Source organism: Pseudomyrmex gracilis, unplaced genomic scaffold (assembly GCF_002006095.1).
Source record: "Pseudomyrmex gracilis isolate BER0280 unplaced genomic scaffold, ASM200609v1 scaffold_159, whole genome shotgun sequence".
NCBI classification, from domain to species: Eukaryota; Metazoa; Arthropoda; class Insecta; order Hymenoptera; family Formicidae; genus Pseudomyrmex; species Pseudomyrmex gracilis.
The window spans coordinates 345,364-353,437 of NW_018020743.1; the positions used below are offsets into that span (position 1 = coordinate 345,364).

At 38.0% G+C, this 8,074-nt stretch overlaps 1 protein-coding gene across 4 annotated transcripts in view; it reads right to left on the reverse strand.

The window, feature by feature from the left end:
• Positions 1–7,048, reverse strand: part of LOC109857450 (5-hydroxytryptamine receptor 2A) — a 21,329-nt gene extending 14,281 nt beyond the window's left edge. Inside the window, exons 1-3 of one of the 4 annotated variants that reach the window (XM_020433752.1) lie at positions 6,968–7,026; positions 5,650–5,680; positions 5,227–5,577 (exon numbers count right to left, since the gene is read on the reverse strand). The gene's annotated coding sequence lies outside the window, so the exon portion shown is untranslated. Of the gene's footprint in view, positions 1–5,226; positions 5,681–6,967 lie in introns of all 4 variants that reach the window. The other 3 variants (XM_020433749.1, XM_020433753.1, XM_020433751.1) reach the window with 3 other exon arrangements.
• Between the last annotated feature and the right edge of the window lie 1,026 nt (positions 7,049–8,074).

An 8,074-nucleotide genomic window follows, 5' to 3' on the forward strand; every position in this document is an offset into this window, starting at 1 on the left:
CCCGATATCGGCCCGGTCTTCTTGCCAGTACTGGCCCGATACTGGCCCGGTCTTCTTGCCAGTACTGGCCCGATATCGGCCCGGTCTTCTTGCCAATACTGGCCCGATATCGGCCCGGTCTTCTTGCCAGTACTGGCCCGATATCGGCCCGGTCTTCTTGCCAATACTGGCCCAATATGAATGCCGAACACTGGTGAACAAACGGGCCAATATTGGGCTGTTATAAAATACAAAAATGGGACAATACTGTACCAATTGTCAATATCGAGTATCGGCTATAAAGGTTGGGCCATTGTTGGCCTAGTAGTATTACTGGAAGTCTGTCGGCAATTCCTACATGGGTATATGCATATATATATATACACGTAGTTTTCCGCACGACATCCTGCGATCGGCTCGGATGACTGTAATTATTTCTTAGTTTAGTAACTTATCGAGCTTCAATAAGCTTTATTTGTTTAATTTTTTAAATTTGAACGCTGTTAGATGTTTGTTTTTTAAACAAACATCGGTGAAAGTTTAATGGGCTTTCGTCGTGTAATTAATGCTATCGGTTGACACAATCAACATCACGATTATGCGGCTCAATCAGCTGATTGCACAGAAAACACCGAGATTAAAGATTTATCTCCGTGTTTTGTATTTTTTGTTGCAGAAAAAACATTTTTTCTACAATTTCGGAAAAAATCAATTTTTCTCCGCCGAACATTTTGCATTTCGATTTAAAAAAAAACAACAGTTTCAAAAAAATCACACACATGTATTATTTAAGTGCGTATCGCGCGATTAGAATTTCTGAGAACGAAAAAGTCGAGCTCAACCAAGTTGAGATCCGATTCGCGAATCTGAATGTAAATTTGTCCAAATCGGCTTAGATTAATTTGGACGCCGTTCTCCACTTAAACCGTTCGTTTTAATAATCAAGGGTATCAAGGAGCGAGCTTTGTCATCGGTTTCTTTATCATCAGAAATTCACACGGCGATAACGACATCGGAAGGAGGTGGGACCGGACTTGCACGTTGATTGCGGGTGGAAAATCTTGCGAACAAAGCGGCGCAAATGGTTTCGGGCACAAACAAAAGGCGTGATGTCGACTCGAAGACAATCGGGGACGTCGATAAATGTGTTAAGATTGGACGCGCGCGCGATCCTCTCCTCTCTCTCTCTCTCTCACCCCGCGGGTTCGGATTATTTTAGAGATTCGCGGGTTGCAAGAGTGTGTCACCTCCTTCAGGACCGCGCCGCGCGATCGTTCGGATCAACTGACGTTGCCGGATATCGACAGTCTCTCTCTCTGTGTTCTCCATCTTCCGACAGTACTGATCTCCGAACAAATTGCCGCTTCTCGGCAAGCCCGTCCGTCAATTCTCTTATTTTGGAATGTTGCGAGCTCTATCCGCGGACGTTCTCCGTTCGTTGCAACGCGCGCACATTAAACATAAATCTTCGGCAAAAACTGTGTTATTCTTAATTAAAAAAAAAACAAAAAAACAAAACCCATTACTTTTTATTCTACATAATTAAACTCCAGTAAATTTATGTTTACAGATTATTTATATGTAAAAAAATTTATAACCCTGCTAACTACACTGTTTTGTAGGGAGAACTTTCTCTTATTGGAAGATTCACACTTATTTTTGACCTAGACGAATTCCGTTCACGGCACGTTTTGTATAATTAGCGTAATTGCGTAAAGCGGTTAGGTCACAAGTGCAAAATTTTATTTAGTTTATCACAAATGCAAACCCAATTTTCCGATGGAAACCGAGGGATCTCGGTTTTCTCTTTCTTTTTCTCTTTCTCTCTCTCTTTTTTACTCCGCTTCTTCGCAAAGTTTAACGCGGCAACTTAATAACGATATCTTAATGTAAGTCATGAATAATAAAGTTGATGCATTAAACTCGCAACGGAATATTGCGCGAGAGTACATCTTGAACTATTTATATCTAAGAAAGTTAGAGGATCGTAATATTCCGTATAAAAATAAACGCTCGCGTAAGCCCCCGTGTAATAACATATGTAGCTCGTAAAACTGAATGTATGTGTGTGATGTACACACACAGACTCAGTACAGACTTGTATCTTCTTCGCGTTTTTACTTAACATTCATCAAATTTTGATAAACAGCCAACAGAGATCGCGCGCGCACTTCAAGTCTTGAAGATCGCGCAAATATTCAAAGAGAGACGTAAAAAAAAAAACAAAAAAAAACGCGTAAACGGTACTACAGGCACGAACGAAAAAATTAATATTTACGATGGAATTGAGCAACGCGCAAAGGTTTCGCAAAAAATGAAATGTCGGAAATTCATCGAAAAGAAATGTATCGCGCAAAGGCGCTCTGCGCTCTCTCTCTCTCTCCTGCTCTCGCACAGCCCGCAGCTGTGCGAGGCAGAAGATTCAATCTCAAAATTGCATTCGGAAGGGCGCCGCTGCGCTTTTCAGTTTCGCAGGAAGCCCAGAGGCACAGAGGTGGGCTTTAAGTGGCTTGATCCGCGAAAGTGCATCGACAATATATCGCGGATTACTGCGGGGGGTTTTTCGAAGTGCGCCATGGTTTCGCGCCGAACAACGTTCTCGGCAAACCCGGCGGCGTTGCGAGATCGGTAGGTGTACCGATGATGAGTGGAGAGCGGGAGAGAGATTATTACGGATGTAATTTATTAGCGGTCCCGCGTGGAAAGTGACGGCGGCCTCACGATGACACTATTGACGCCTCTAAAGGCCAATGACAGCGCGAGTTTCGTCAGCTGGGGGGGAGGGGGGGAGGGGGCGAATAAATTATTCATTCGGAAATCCGCCGAAATCCGAAAATTACAATGCAAATAGTCTTCTTGCAAGCAGCTCGGTAATTACTGGATTAATTAACGTTCCAACACATATGGATCGCTAATCCACGCGAACCGCTCCTAATTGTCGATTGTTTCAAAGTGTTCTTTAATAGATCGGTCGTGACGTTGCCCCATCGCCCGGAAACATTAAACTGAAATTACGCGAATCTCTCTCTTTTTATATATATTTTTTTTTTTTCTTATTTTATGCACGCGTCTGTATATTCCTCGAAAGTTTGTTGTCCATTAAAGCATTAAAGGCAGAAGCACTCTGAATATTAAAATACTAAAATAAGAGCACCGCGCGTCGCGTCGCGAGACTGCGCGCGATAATATATATTTCGTGCGTGTATATACCTTCTGATGAAGCGCGTGATTAAAATCACATTTTCTGATGCGTTTTCTCGATCCTTTTGTTTTTATCTCTCTGTGCTCCCATTTTTTAAATTTAAATCGGTCCGTTCGAAATTGTTGTCGCGTTATCGAGCAATAATTTATTCTCTCTCATTGTCGCGAGAAAAATATTAATTTTCTCAGATCCTCTTTTTTGACAAGTATATTTACGTTTTTGATTTTATCAAAATAGGCGCTGAGATTACAAACACACGTGAAAAACACACATTTCCTCCCGTCAGTTATTAATAAAAATTTTTCATACCAAAAGAGAGAGCGCCGTGATTATAATTAATTAATTTTGCCTAATTAGTTAATTAAAAATAGAAAATGTTACGGCAAATAAAGGCATAAAAATTACTACCGAATAATAATAAATATAACATACATACTGCTTGTCTTTCTGAATTTCCCACTGGGGGTCTATCGCAAATCTTTTAAATATTGCGAATACTCTACATCGAGGAATTTCAGAAATTCTCGGATCCTTGGGTATAGATATATACGGATAACCAAGTACGTACGTTCTCTCTCTCTCTCTCTACGCTTTAATAATCGATCTTTCCGTCAGAATGATGCGAATTAACTATTAATTGAATTGTTTCACGTTGATTTTCCCGAACAGGAGAAACCCCGAACGGAGAAGAAAGAGAGAAAGAAATATATTTCTCTGTGAAAATGTGTCGATATAATATAACACAATTATTTCCACTTTCAATGGACAAGAAACAAAACGTTGCAACCTGCCATGCTATTCGCATTGTTCTTTAACGAAATATACAATTTCGGACAGGATTGTGTTTTTGTGTTGTTTAGTATTTTTTTTTACGTTTTTTTTTTTTTTTTATTTCGCGTTACCCCCGCGTATCCGGGTATTTCGCGTGCGCGTATAACAGATGTTTTATTAAATCAGAAATCTGTGTTTTGTGTGTGCAACAGCGAGAGCGGCGCGGAATAAAGCAAAGATATGAAAAACGAAACTACAATGAAATAGCATAAACAAAAAGCGTGCGGATAAAATACAATTTGGTGAAAATATGTATATGCATATATATATATGTATATCGAGAAAAGAAAAACACACACAAAACCGTGTTCGGTTGTGTTTCACAAATCGAACGGTCTATAGTGTTTTTTGAGCAACAGGTTTCGAACATCGTCGCACGTGATGTACTTAATAAAATGTGGTTTTCTGCCAAGTGTAAACGGTTTTAGCGGGAGAAGGAGGAAAGGTAAAGGCTTCAAGATATGATGTTGCCTGCGCGCGAGATCGATACGGTAAAACGTCGTCGTCGTCGTCGTCGTTCCTCCTTGAGATAAAGAGAGAATCGCGATTAACGAAGGCCTCGCGAATAGAAGAACGGCGGCTAATCGAGTTGCATCTTACATAATTGGCGGGTGCTTGAAAAAAAAAAAAAAAAAAAAAAAACGCGTTTCAGACGCGGAAACTTCTTTCTTCTCAATTAAGTAACACGCGCTTGACATACTTCAAGCAGCTTCTTCCGATATTTTTACAGCTCTTCCGCAGCCTATCGCCCGATCCTCTGTCGAAGCTTTAGGACTTCCTCTAACCCGAATGGAATTCTCTAATGAAAGCTTGTATCCGTATTAAGAAGCGAAGTGTTGTGTTGCGACCGAGAAAACGACGAGGATGGAATTTTTTTTGTTTTTTTTTTTTTGCGCGCGCGATACAATAGTTAGCAGAACGAAAATATTTGTTTTCAAGAAATGTAATATTTGAATATTGTATTCAATAAGAGATTCGCGCAAATGTGTGTATTGGAAACAAAAAAAAAAAAAACATTTATATTGGAAAAGTTGCAGAGCCGTGCGCACGTATAAAATTTTGTTTTTTTTAGCATGTGAAATGGGGGAAAAGAAGACAAATACATTTTTAATTAGGTTTGTCGCGCAAATCACAGTGAAATCCATTAAATCGAGTTTAAAGAAGAAACGGTCGCATTTTACTCTGCAGTTTTTTTTTTTTTTACATTACTTAACTCTTCCAATTTCCGTCGCTCGCGTCTCGGCGCCATTGACGTTCCTCTCGTTTCACCATCGGTCCATTATTTCGTTCATTGTCTCAATAAGTCAGAACACTTCTCTCTCTCTCTCTCTCTCTTTCTCTCACTTCCTCCGCCAAATCTTCATAGCGAAACGAAGTTCTGTTCTTTTGATGTTACCACCATTCGCGCGGTTGAATGTTTATCCATGTGTCCACGAACTATCCCCATCACCCTCTCGGGACTTTGTGGCTTTGGCACACTGTGATTTATTTAATCTTGAGAAGTTTATAAAGGATGAAGGGGAATCCTTCACTTACATCGAAGTCCTCTTCTGGCCACAAATTCTCTGGAGGAAGTTTGCACGGTATTAACTTTTGCCAAAAGTGTCAGTTACAAGTTTATTACTCTATGTAATTACCGACACGAGTGTGTGTTGTGTGAATTAATTTCTAAACACACATAAAAACAAATAAACAAACTTTCAATAAAATTTTTTGACAAATTCTCGAATAATTTTATTTTATATGGTGAAAAATACGTGGTTATCGAGATGTGTTTGAACAAATTTTGAGACTCGCAATTGCAGGTTGCGCGAGCAACTTTGGTTTTATACTCGAGATATAAACAAAAAAGTCTTGCCGAAGAGAGAAATTGAGAATTTGAATTTCAGATAGTTCGTGTCTGTTACCTTCGATGGCTTGCGAAACATTATGAATGTGTGCTATGGAAAATCTCACGGCGTTATAAAGATTTTTTGATATCCAAGATGGATCGCGGGCCCCCCGATCGGGTTTATTAAATCTCGAGTGGCTCGCTCGCTATTTGAATAGCAAAGTAGCGCAAATCCATCGACTTTTAATGCGAGAAAGCTCGAGATTACCGCGAATTTCGATGAATCAGCGAAGAGACATTTAAAAACCGGAATGCGTTACAAATCGAGAATTTTCTTGTTTTATTTGCAACATATATAAAGGTGAGAAAAAAATACTAATAATAATTCTACCGCGCGCGAACGTTAATTAATCTATTAGCATCTTAATTGAAGTAATTTGATCGATAATTATACAATGTGAATTAAAAAAAAAAAGCTTTAATAAACTAAACTTTATATAAACCAATAAACTCGGTATATAAAAAACTTGTTAACACTTTTTGATAACAATTTACATAAATTAAATCATCTTCAATTTATTATTGTAATTTATGTATTAAAGTTAACGACAATAATAATTATCTTGCAATGATTTTTAACATAAATTTGCAAGAGCTGGGACAAGGTAATGGAACAAACACACCGCGATATTAAATACAAACATCAAACTGATAAAAAAAAAAAGACACATATGCGGATAATGTCGATAAAAAATTATCATGAAAATTAAAATTAAGTAAATTTCTTAAAAGCCAAATAAAACGATAATGTTATTTGGCGCAATCTTTTTCACCGTTTGAAAATTGCTTTAATTTAATTTGCACAATTTTAATTTAAACGTTACGAGAGCGAAATTTTTCAAACAACATAATTTTTTAAATATAAACAATATAAACATTCGGTAAATTAACAAGATATTATGTATGCGTCAGCCACACAGAAATGATAACGCAAAATTAAATATTCACAAACGATTACTGTACAATAATCGGTTGAGAAAATATTGTATTTTTATGGCAATTTTGTTTAAGTAAATATTTTTTTTTGAAAAGTGTAATTTGGTTCGATTTTTTAATTTCCTCACACGACTCTGTTTTTGCACGAAGTAATGTTGCGATGTAACAACGAGAGACAACCACCTAAAATGCACGATGTTCGCGCTCGGACCGCGCGGATCATACTGAAGAGGAAACACGGAGGCTGCGTGGTGAGATAAAAGGAGATGAGCGGAATGGAAGAGAGACGAGGGAAGAGAGAGAGAGAGAGAGAGAGAGCGGCATGCGCTAAAATTCGCGCGCCTTCCTCTTCCTTCCCCTTCGTTTTTTCCACATTTTTCTCCCGTTTCGTTTCCCCCCCCCCTTTTATTTCAATATCCTTTCCGTTCTCGTAATCGCAAATTTTCTCCCATTTCTTCTTACCGACTGATTTCTTCCACTTTTCCGCGTAATTCTTCCGGGTTTCTTGTACAGCGAATATGTATCTTTTTATGCACGTCTCGTGCTGTTTTTTTTTTCTCTTTTTCTCTCCTTTTCTTTATTTCTCCGCGTCCTACGCGATTTATGATAAGAATTTGCGACGGGAGATGACTAAAGATGACTAAATCTGAATAAAGTTTCTACGTGAACGAAATAGTGAATTTGCCTCCCCTGTTAGTTCAACCCTTTCCCCTTGAAAATTACTTGGAAAACTACCGGGGAAAGATTTGAATATTTCCCTTATTCTCATGTTCCGCGAATGAAGTTCTGAAGTTTAAAATTGAGATAGTTGCAGAAATCGTTTCAAGTAGAATTTATTTGTCGCAATATTATTTGAACCAATATCGATATTTCATGCAGGTTTTATATCTAGTCGTGTGTTATTTAAAAAAAATATACGTTTCACATGATAAGAAATGTTTAACACTTTAAATCTTCTCTCAATACAATTCGCTAAGAAAAAAAAAAAAAACACCCGGGACGAGAGAGAGACGTGAATTTAATATCATCAAGACGGAACTTTTAACGTTTTAGGCCGATCGGCTTCGTTAATTACACTTCTTTAATTAAAGAACTTCTTCAATTTCAAAAAGCTTCGACTGTAATTTGCTAAATACATCGCATGTGTAATTTATGTCGAAATCGTTTGGGAAAGTTGTCTAAAAGTTCAAGATGATTATTAATTTAATAATGCTGTTTTCTGTTTTTTTTTTTTT